Consider the following 12,175-nt stretch of genomic DNA (forward strand, 5'->3'; position numbering starts at 1 on the left):
TCTACCGGCGCGCTACCTCTCTCTCTCTCTCTCTCTCTCTCTCTCTCTCTCTCTCTCTCTCTCTCTCCCTGTAAAATACTACGTGGCATCATCGAAACGAGGGAGGAGCGGGGGAGGGCACCGAGTCCGAGCGACCTTGAAAACAGCTGAGTGATGATGCCACTTAGCATTTTAAAGGAGTACTTATAATCACCGCAATAATGTTGTCGTGTAATGCTTATTGGTAAATCACATGCTTTTTAATACCATTTGTCTCGTTATAAGATACTGCAATATTCCACAGCCTGCAAAAAATAAGATTAAATAAGTGGCACCTCCGAGGCTGCGACAATGCAGCCGTCTGTTCTTCACGTCAGCTACACGCATACCAGCACACCCGCGAGTCCCATACATTTTCAACTCCTCTGACGGGTAAACAAAGCCTTAAAATGCATATGTGTATAGAACATTTCCTACTTAGAATTGCACGTTCCTTCACCTCTTTCAGTATTTGCAGAAACACGCGTTACACCTTTTATACAGTGGACAACAAGCAAAACAACACCTACGTGTTCTGAAACGCTTCATTTGTCTCACCACATTTTTTTTTTCTTTTCAAATGATGATAGGTTCTGAATAGCCGGGTTTTAAATGCATTTCCCCTGTTAATAATATAGAAATCGTGTTAATCTGTCACTAGAACCATAAAAACATCTTTTGAAAACCTGTGCAACTTCATTTAGAGTCTTATCAGTTTAGTGGAGGTGCGGCGCAGAAGTGTTTCAGAATAGGGATCATTGTCTCGTTTTCCCCCAACCTGGCGTCCCCGCTCGGCCCCTTCCACGACTCGCAGCGAGAGAGAGAGGTCGAGGTGCGGTGGTCTTGTGGCGGAAGCCTGAAGGAGGCGGTGAAGGAGTGAAGGTAAGAGTTTGGTAATAGGAAGATTGTTAGATTATTATTCAGTGGGTGGAATTAAGGCGTAACCTATGAGATTATGAATGATAAGGATGAATACGTGAGAATAAGGATGGGTAGGTTTGTCCATGTTTGGTGATTAGATACGCCACGTTAGGTAATGTGATTAGGCTGACCTGATGTAGGTTGACCAGGTGAGGTTGGGTAGGTGTGATTAGGTTAAACAGATGGTGATTACAACACTGGCAAAGTGACGTAGTTAAGCTTATCAGGTGAGAGATGGGAAGTTATAGAAGTTTAGCAATTTGCGAGGGAATAAGCTGCAAGGGTGATTAGACTGCAGGTGACGTTATTTAATTTGTCAGGTGAGAGAAGTATGCTGATCAGATGGTAAGTTGGTTGCTTGTTTGTCCAGGTGATTGACGTCTGATTAAGCTTACTGAGGTGATAATTAAGGAAGTGAATTTGAGATTATATTATATAAGCACGTAAAATCATGTTGGATTGGTGTGTCTGTGGCTGCTATTTTGTGGTCCCTCTGCTTATTCGCTGGGCTGAGTGGCAGTTGGCTTGTTAACTACGATCATTATTTCCCTTATTCATTATCATACACACACACACACACACACACACACACACACACACACACCTACCTACCTTTAGTAACGGTATATGCACACCCACGCACATTCACACCCACGCACGCTCACACATACGCCCACGCACTCGCACACCCACGCACTCGCACACCCACGCACTCGCACACCCACGCACTCTCACACCCACGCACTCGCACACCCACGCACTCGCACACCCACGCACTCTCACACCCACGCACTCTCACACCCACGCACTCTTATGTCCACGCGCTCTCATACCCATGCGCTCTCATACCCACGCGGTCACACACGCCCAGGCGATCACACACACACAAAATATTAATGACAAAAAAACTGGTGATGCACTCAAAAATCTGGTGACACAAAAAAAAATTGGTGATACACTTAAAAATGGTGACACTCAAAAAATCTGGTAACACTCAAAAACCTGGTGGTGCACTCAAAAAAAAACTGGTGATGCACTCAAAAAACTGGTGACACTTAAAAAAAACTGGTGATGCACTCAAAAAACTGGTGACACTTAAAAAAAACTGGTGATGCACTCAAAAACCTAGTCAGGCAGCCAAAAGAATGGTCATGCACTCAAAAAAAATATAACCCCTTCACACACACACACAACCCCTACACACACACACACACACACACACACACACACACACACACACACACACACACACACACACACACACACACACACACACACACACACATTTACATTCTAAATTTGCATTAGACTTTTTTAATGCTGCTTTGTTCTATTAAAGCAGATTTTTATTTATTTTTATTTATTTTCTTTTTTACCCGGTTCACCTCAAAGTTGGCTTATTTTAAATAGTTTTTTTTCCTAATTTGTTATTCATCTGATAAATATTTTCTTGTCCTATATTTGCTCATGTATTTGGCTTCAAAATTCTTTCCCTTATCTGACCTTTTCTTTATATAGTGGGTTTCAAAACGATGGACTACACTTAAAATTGTTGTATTTCTGGAACCTTAAACTGTCTATAAATAAAACTAATAAAAGGTGTGGGCCAAAGTTTAAAATGACTTCTTTTCAAATTTTAAATTTTTATTTGTGTTTTTCATGAGTGCAGAGATAGCATTTTTTTTAATCAGGTTCATCTTTTAAACTTGTGTATATATTGTGGTGTCATTGAAATTTCTGTGATGCCATGCAGATTTCTTCTATCTGGTGTTTTCTTCTACTCTACATCATTCTTCAAATTTTTGCTTTTAAATTATAATAGGGACATGTTTATCAAACACATTTCTTGGCTTCAAACGTTAAACTGCCGTACTTTTCAGATTTTCTCTAACCGGTGCTTTCCTTTCTTTCAATTTTCGTTTCTTGAATGTGACAGTATGGAATTTAGACACATTTCATATTAAATCTCGGCACAGTTCTCACATCATTTTTTTTTTTTTTTATGTAGGAGGGACACTGACCAAGGGCAACAAAAATCCAATTAAAAAAAAATGCCCACTGAAATGCCAGTCCCATAAAAGGCTCCAAACCGGGAGTTAAAAAATTGAAGGATAAGTGTCTTGAAACCTCCCTCTTGAAGGAATTCAAGTCATAGGAAGGTGAAAATACAGAAGCAAGCAGGGAGTTCCAGAGTTTACCAGAGAAAGGGATGAATGAATGAGAATACTGGTTAACTCTTGCGTTAGAGAGGTGGACAGAATAGGGGTGAGAGAAAGATGAAAGTCTTGTACAGCGAGGCCATGGGAGGAGAGGAGGCATGCAGTTAGTAAGATCAGAAGAACAGTTAGCATGAAAATAGCGGTAGAAGACAGCTAGAGATGCAACATTGCGGCGGTTAGAGAGAGGCTGAAGACAGTCAGTTAGAGGAGAGGAGTTGATGAGACGAAAAGCTTTTGATTCCACCCTGTCTAAAAGAGCAGTATGAGTGGAACCCCCCAGACATGTGAAGCATACTCCATACATGGACGGATAAGGATCTTGTACAGAGTTAGTAGCTGGGAGGGTCAGAAAAACTGGCGGAGACGTCTCAGAACACCTAACTTCATAGAAGCTGTTTTAGCTAGAGATGAGATGTGAAGTTTCCAGTTCAGATTATAAGTAAAGGACAGACCGAGGATGTTCAGTGTAGAAGAGGGGGATAGTTGAATGTCATTGAAGAAGAGGGGATAGTTGTCTGGAAGGTTGTGTTGAGTTCATAGATGGAGGAATTGAGTTTTTGAGGCATTGAACAATATCAAGTTTGTTCTACCCGAATCAGAAATTTTAGAAAGATCAGAAGTCAAGCGTTCTGTGGCTTCCCTGCGTGAAATGTTTACTTCCTGAAGTGTTGGACGTCTATGAAAAGACGTGGAAAAGTGCAGGGTGGTATCATCAGCGTAGGAGTGGATAGGACAAGAAGTTTGGTTTAGAAGATCATTAATGAATAATAAGAAGAGAGTGGGTGACAGGACAGAACCCAGAGGAACACCACTGTTAATAGATTTAGGAGATCAGTGACCGTCTACCACAGTAGCAATAGAACGGTCAGAAAGGAAACTTGAGATGAAGTTATAGAGAGAAGGATAGAAGCTGTAGGAGGGTAGTCTGGAAATCAAAGCTTTGTGCCAGACTCTATCAAAAGCTTTTGATATGTCCAAGGCAACAGCAAAAGTTTCACCAAAATCTCTCAAAGAGGATGACCAAGACTCAGTAAGGAAAGCCAGAAGATCACCAGTAGAGCGGCCTTGATGGAACCCATACTGGAGATCAGATAGAAGGTTGTGAAGTGATAGATGTTTAAGAATCTTCCTATTGAGGATAGATTCAAAAACTTTGGATTGGCAGGATATTAAAGCAATAGGACGGTAGTTTGAGGGATTAGAACGGTCATCCTTTTTAGGAACAGGCTGAATGTAGGCAAACTTCCAGCAAGAAGGAGGTAGATGTTGACAGACAGAGCTGAAAGAGTTTGACTAGGCAAGGTGCAAGCACGGAGGCACAGTTTCGGAGAACAATAGGAGGGACCCCATCAGGTCCATAAGCCTTCCGAGGGTTTAGGCCAGCGAGGACATGGAAAACATCATTGCGAAAAATTTTAATAGGTAGCATGAAGTAGTCAGTGGGTGGAGGAGAGGAAGGAACAAACCCAGAATTATCCAAGATAGAGTTTTTAGCAAAGGTTTGAGCAAAGAGTTCAGCTTTAGAAATGGATGTGATAGCAGTGGTGTCATCTGATTGAAATAAAGGAGGGAAAGAAGAAGCAAAGTTATTGGAGATATTTTAGGCTAGATGCCAGAAGTTACTAGGGGAGTTAGATCTTGAAAGGTTTTGACACTTTCTGTTAATGAAGGAGTTTTTGGCTAGTTGGAGATCAGACTTGGCATGGTTCGGGGCAGAAATATAAAGTGCATGAGATACTGATGATGGAAGGTTTAAGTACCTTTTGTGGGGTACCTCTCTATCATGTATAGCACGAGAACAAGCTGTGTTAAACCGAGGTTTGGAAGGTTTAGGTCGAGAAAGAGAGTGAGTAATGTACGCCTCCATGCCAGACACTATCACCTCTGTTATGCGCTCAGCACACAAAGACGGGACATGGAAGCAGTAGTCATTCTTAGGAAAATCAGCAAAATACCTCCTCAGGTCCTCTCAACTAGCAGAGGCAAAACGCCAGAGGCACTTTCACTTAGGGGGATCTTGAGGAGGGATTGGAGCGATAGGACAAGATACAGATATGAGATTGTGATCGGAGGAGCCCAATGGAGAAGAAAGGGTGACGGCATAAACAGAAAGATTAGAGATCAGGAAAAGGTCAAGAATGTTGAGCGTATCTCCAAGACGGTCAGGAATACGAGTAGGGTGTTGCACCAATTGCTCTAGGTCATGGAGGATAGCAAAGTTGAAGGCTAGTTCACCAGGATGGTCAGTGAAGGGAGAGGAAAGCCAAAGCTGGTGGTGAACATTGAAGTCTCCAAGAATGGAGATCTCTGCAAAAGGGAAGAGGGTCAGAATGTGCTCCACTTTGGAAGTTAAGTAGTCACAAAGAATTTCTTATAGTCAGAAGAGTTAGGTGAAAGGTATACAGCACAGATAAATTTAGTTTGAGAGTGCTTGTGTAGTGCTTGTCAAACTTTTTCCGTTTTCCTATGATATTTCTTGTGTAGTCTTAATTTTTTTTAGGGAATCTTGGCACATCTCCTATGCCTAAGAGAGACGTATTTTTGTTTTGAGTTTTGTAGGGAATCAGTTATCAAACACATTACAAGGAATCTCAGCACATACAACAAACTTCACGTGTCTAGGAACTAATGGTCTGTATTCCTTGCAGGTGTGAAGTGTGTGGCTTCCACTTCACCATCCTATGAACAGCCTGCAGGAATCTCTATCAGCACCTGCTTCTGCAATATTGGCATCTGGTTATCAAATAGTGCTGTCACGCTGGGCCTGACATACTCCATTGCAATTGGGGAATCAAGCTTCACCAGAAAGAGAGGCCGAGCATCACGACCTTCAAGCCTTCAAGCCCTACATGAGGTGTTAAGTATTGTCAGGACAAAACAGAGGGCCTGGTACAAGAGTTTTCATTGCAATCAAGGAAGAGTCAAGTTGCAATAAGAAGAGTGTGTCAAGAATTTTAAGCAGGAGGAAGACTGGCAAGCAGTTGACGGCAGGAAGAACGCGTGAAATTCCCTTAAGTCGTGGCAGGACCAACAGGCAACCTTCAACACCTGCAGAGGCACAAGAGTTGTGGGCAGTTTCACCAGGAAGAGTTTGCTCCTCACTGAAGTTGACACAAAGACACAAGAATCTGCAAGTGTTGTTACTCCGAGACCCTGCTGCAAATGTTCTCCAATCCACTCCAGTCTGGGAAGGAAGAATGTAGGAAGTCCTTCTCTTCTGTACTCAACAAGCACCACCACCACCACCACCACCTTCATTCAGGCTTGGGACAAGTTTTGTACATTCCAGCACTTCAGTATTAAAGAAAACAAGTGCCATGTTTATTATCCTGTTGTGTATTTATTCACTTAACATTCACAGTAAAACAATAAACATTCAGTATTCCATCTTGTGTAAATAAAGTTTCAGGCAGAGTACAGGTCATGCCCTCAAAAAAAAACGCATAGAAGCCCTGTCCCAGCAACTGGTGTCGTTGGGACGGGGCTTCTGTGCAAATCATACCTTAAACTTTATTTTTGGGCCTTGGGCCAATCCTGGCACTTTTTTTTTATTACCTTGAGGGCATGAATTGTTACCACCAAATATTTATTTTACACTATACCAGCACATTGTTGTTAGCAAACTATATATTTATTTCACATATATAATAGTAGTCACAAATTTATTTATTGGCAAAGACATACAAGTCATACACACAGCAATGCAACCTGGACTAGATAATACACTGGTGGAGTCAGCTGGCTTGGGGCACTTGTACAGCAGCAGCACACCCAGTACTGGCTGTAGACACACCCTCCATTTGGCTCTTCCTGACGTCAGAGCCTGCAACATGGCACTACCGGACTGATTGCAGACAGAATGTTAGCCAACACAAGTGAGATCTGCAAAAGAGTAACGCAATTTGGGGAAAATGGATAGTTATGAAGACGTGAACCTGTATCACACACACACACTAATTCTATCACTCAAATGCTGGCTTTTTACTTTTTACAAACATTTCACTCCCTTTAACAGCCCATCACTCCCTTTAACAGCCCATCACCTGGCCAAAACAATCCTCAAACAACCCACAACTCTTCCATATCTTATCTTTTTATATCCATAAATTCCTCAAAAAAACATCCTTATTTTTCGCCAAACACCTTTCACGTGCACATCTCTCAACAAAAAACCCAAGCTACACATCTCTTATTTCACACTGATCACTGCAAACCATTCCTTCTAACCCTCTTCAGTAACACGCACAACACGCCTCACCAGTAATGCTCATCCATCCTAGTCACTCTTAATAAAAGTACCACACGTGCACTTACCCAGCCCACACACTGCCTCTCTTGCTATCCTGTACCACTATTTTCACACTTGCTGTTCTTCTAATCTTGGTAAGAGCACGCCTCTCCTCCATGCATTTACTAATCTTATTAACAACTTTCCTCTTATCCTGCACATACATACATAAGGATTCATACACACACACACACACACACACACACACACACACACACACACACACACACAGACTCTCAACAATACTCTGATTACATACAGTTGAGGATTCCTTATCCAAAATTGTTGGGAGTGAGTGGTACAGATTTTAGATTTCCCCAGTTTTTTTGAATAACAACTTGCCAATTTCTGATACCTCCCATGGCAGTAAATCAAGCTCTGGTTATCAATTTTTTGGTGGGGCAAAAAAAATGTGACAAAACATGACACAATTAAAATCTTAGATTTTTAAATTTAGGATAGAGGATTCTCAAGTGTAGCAACAAAACACAGTGTTCACATGAATTGGTTCCTGCAGTCACAGCCACCTGTCAGTCACAAGGTTCCAGTATGGTGTACCTCTTGCTCCTGAGTTATGGGAGCGTTCCAAGCTTTCTTCCACTTCCTCTCCGTGTTACCACCTGCGGGGAAGACACACATCTGTACTCCTGCTGCATGACTCACAACTCAGTCCAGAATTTAACCATTTCACCACATTACACAGCAAAGAAGGCACGACAGAAAACACTGACATGCACATTTAACTCTTAAAGCAGTGGGCTGTATTGTAACTTGAAGGTCTCCACATACAGGATAAACTAGACTTTTCACTATGACAAGATATGATATGTCTACTCAAATAAGAAGACATGGAAAAAGTGCCAAATTGTCATACATGGCAACTCACGTGCCCTGAAGATGTTATGCTCAGTCTTTCAATCACTGAGAGACTGTCAGGCACAGTGGAGAGAGGCGTCTCTCCTGCGCTCCCCTGTACATTTCCCCCTTGCCACTACCTTCTTGTTTCATCGCTCACATTCAATACCCCTTACATTACAATGGATCCCGGCAAGTTTAACAGGGAAGAGAGTGCCACGATGGTGTTTGAGTCGAGGTCAGTAACCATGGGTCTGGAAAGAAGATGGGGAGATCACAGACAGCTGTGACACAAGTGGCCAGCCAGGGCTGTACCAGGGCTGGGCACAGCTGCCACTCCTGAGAGAAAGTCTAAGGGCAAAAAAGGAAGACAGATACAGGAATAATAAGTTGACAAAACACATGCATGGTGAACACTTAATTGCCACGCCATCTTTCTCCTGGTCAGAAGAGACCTGTGAGCTGCAGGATGACCGGGGGTGAGCGGCCTCCGTCCGCCACCCAGATGATGGCTGCTTCTGAATTTGCCATCTTCCTTCCTGTCTCACAATTACTGATCCCTTCTTGAACAAACACCATCGCAATACTTTTCTTCACTGTCAAGCTTGCCAGAACCCATTATGTGAGGAGAATTATGGGTGAGCCATCACATGAGAAGCTTGTACCAAGGGAAAACAGGCAGGGGAGTGTGGCAGTGTAGAAGAGGAGGACAGCTGAGTGTCATTGAAGAAGAGGGGATAGTTGTCTGGAAGGTTGTGTCGAGGTGATAAATGGAAGAATTGATTTTTTTTAGGCAGTGAGCAATAACTAGTTTGGTCTGCCCCAGTCAGAGATTTTAGAGAGATCAGAAGTGAGGCATTCTGTGGCTTCCCTGCGTGAACTGTTTATTTCCTGAAGGGTTGGACGCCTATGAAAAGACATGGATAAGTGTAGAGTGGTATCATCAGTATAGGAGTGCATAGGACAACAAGTTTGGTTTTAGAAAGTCACTGATGAATAATAGGAAGAGTGGTGACAGGACAGAACCCTGAGGAACACCACCGTTAATAGATTTAGGAGAAGAACAGTGACCGTCTACCACAGCATCAATAGAATGGTCAGAAAGAAAACTTGAGATGAAGTTACAGAGAGATGGATAGAAGCCGTAGGAGGATAGTTTGAAATGAAAGCTTTGTGACAGACTCTATCAAAAGCTTTTGATATGTCCAAGGCAACAGCAAAAGTTTCACCAAAATCTCTCAAAGAGGATGACCAAGACTCAGTAAGGAAAGCCAGAAGATCACCAGTAGAGAAATAATGAGTGGTTAGTGTTGATACTACTACTGCTGCTACTACGAGTACTAGGGTCTGGAAGGGAGAGTTGGGAGTGTTAAGTGTATGGTGTTCCTACTACTACTAATGCTGCTACTCCTACTGTTATTACTACCACTACCACTAAGCTAACTTGAGAGAGAGAGAGAGAGAGAGAGAGAGAGAGAGAGAGAGAGAGAGAGAGAGAGAGAGAGAGAGAGAGAGAGAGAGAGAGAGAGAGAGAGAGAGAGAGAGAGAGAGAGAGAGAGAGAGAGAGAGAGAGAGACCAATTTTATATAGAGAAAAACAAAAAATACATCAACAACGACGACAACAACAACCTCATTAACCTGTTAGAGAAGGAGTGAGAGAAGCTTACCATACAAGTGTGGCTCTCCCCACCAGCAGTAGCAGCAGCAGCAGCAGCAGCAGTAGCAGCCCCTCTGCCCGGCACAGCTGCCCCATCAGGCACCTCCACTGCTCCCAGCCATCCTACACCTGTGCCACCAGGAAGCTGACGAGGACCACCTGCAGCTCTGCCACTAAGCTGTCTGGCCTGCAACACAAATCAGGATCAGAATATATTTAATACTATACTTAATTCCTGCCAACTACTACTACTACTACTGCTACTACTGCTACACTGCTCTTGAGTGCTAAAAAGACATACAATAATAACTATGACTACTGCTGTTACTGCAATTATTACCTAACAATAGTGAAGGGCAGAGAGAGAGAGAGAGAGAGAGAGAGAGAGAGAGAGAGAGAGAGAGAGAGAGAGAGAGAGAGAGAGAGAGAGAGAGAGAGAGAGAGAGAGAGAGAGAGAGAGAGAGAGAGAGAGAGAGAGAGAGAGAAACAATAACAAGTAAACAAAGAGAACCTGTCCAATCATTGACTTCAAACTGTAGGAAGAACCAAGCCTATATTTTGTGACTTGACTGGGACTACCCCCTCTCTGTAGGCTGTCCTGGCTGGCTGGGTGAAGCCACAGTCCCTCCCTTTGACTTCATTTGTGGTGGCCGGGGGGCTGTGGGGGGCTGGGAAGTGGGTGAGGTGAAGGGCTGTGGGTCTGGTGTGTCTGTGGTGGAGTGTGGGGCTGCTTGTGAAGGCTGTGAGACTGTTTGTGAGGCTCCTGTGGTGTGTGTGATTTTTAGGAGTGTTAAAAGTAGAAGGCCGGAAGTAATATTAAAGTTATACTTGGCGCTGGTCAGACCTCATCTAGACTACGCTGTGCAGTTCTGGTCCCCACATTACAGGAAAGATATAGGTCTATTAAAATCACTACAGAGGAGAATGACTAAAAGGATACAGGGGATGAGGAGTATTCCTTACGAGGCGAGGTTGAAGCTGTTAAATTTACATTCTTTAGAGATACGTTGGTTAAGAGAGGACCTGATAGAAGTCTTTGAGTGGTATAAGGGTTATAACAAGGGGGATGTAGGCAAAATTCTTAGGATCAGCAACCAGGGTAGAACAAGAAATAATGGGTACAAGCTTGAAAAATTTGGGTTTAGGATGGAGATAGGAAAAAAATTGTTCTCAAAAAGAGTGGTAGATGAGTGGAACGGACTCAGTAATCATGTTGTTAGTGCTAGGACACTAGAGAGCTTTAAGAGAAGATTAGACAAGTTTATGGATGGGGATAACAGATGGAAATAGGTAGGTATATTTCATACAGGGACTGCCACGTGTAAGCCTGGTCGCTTCTTGCAGCTTCCCTTATTTCTTATGTTCTTATGTTCTTATGTATGTGTGAGGTATGTGGTGTTCTGTGAAGGGGCTGTGTCAGATGCTGTGTCAGGGGCTGTGGAGGGCTGTGGGGAGGTGGAGGGGCTGCTGTGTGTGTGTGTGTGTGTCTTGGAGGATCTGAACTCAACCACTGGCATTAATTCTGCTGCTGAACAAACTCCACCTGAAAAATAAGGAGAGAATTAATGGCTGGTGATAAAATAATAATAACAATAATAATAATCTATCTATTTGAATTAATGACTGGTAATAATATAGTGATAATAATCTATCTGTCTGTCTTTCTGCTTGTCTGTCTGTCACAATATTAGGCTGGTAATCCCATATGAGACAGCCCAGTCAACACACACACACACACACACACATAAACCTAACCCAACCACTTACAGCCTTCTTCTGCTTGTTCCTCAGAATGTTAATGGCCCCCATGCCCCGTTCCTTCCACTGTGGGGGCGACTCAGAGGTGTGATAATGAAACAGCTTGTACTGCCTGCTGGTGGGGGGGGAGGTTACGTTAGGCTGGCACTGTCTGCATGTTAGGTTAGGTTAATAAAATGAAGAGAAGTTATGTGAAGAACAAGAAGAGGAGGAGGAGGAGGAGGAGGAGGAGGAGGAGGAGGAGGAGGAAAGTAAGAAAGAAAACATAGATTGAGAGAAAATAAAAATAATAATAATAATAATAATAATAATAATAATAATAATAATAATAATAATAATAATAATTATTATTATTATGGATCACCTGAAGATCAGCCACCCCAGCCGCACTCGGGGTGGCGGATCTTCAGGTGAGACAATCTGGGGTGGCGGATCTTCAGGTGATCCCTGTGGGGTG

The 12,175-nt window shown here is 42.9% G+C and overlaps 1 long non-coding RNA gene across 1 annotated transcript; it reads left to right on the forward strand.

The window, feature by feature from the left end:
- Positions 1-398: 398 nt before the first annotated feature.
- Positions 399-6,543, forward strand: LOC135097136 (uncharacterized). The gene is made up of 2 exons (XR_010265403.1): positions 399-900; positions 5,807-6,543. It is a non-coding gene; the product is annotated as an uncharacterized LOC135097136 (long non-coding RNA).
- The last annotated feature ends 5,632 nt before the right edge of the window (positions 6,544-12,175 follow it).

This window comes from Scylla paramamosain, unplaced genomic scaffold (genome assembly GCF_035594125.1).
Source record: "Scylla paramamosain isolate STU-SP2022 unplaced genomic scaffold, ASM3559412v1 Contig13, whole genome shotgun sequence".
In the NCBI taxonomy this organism is placed as follows: domain Eukaryota; kingdom Metazoa; phylum Arthropoda; class Malacostraca; order Decapoda; family Portunidae; genus Scylla; species Scylla paramamosain.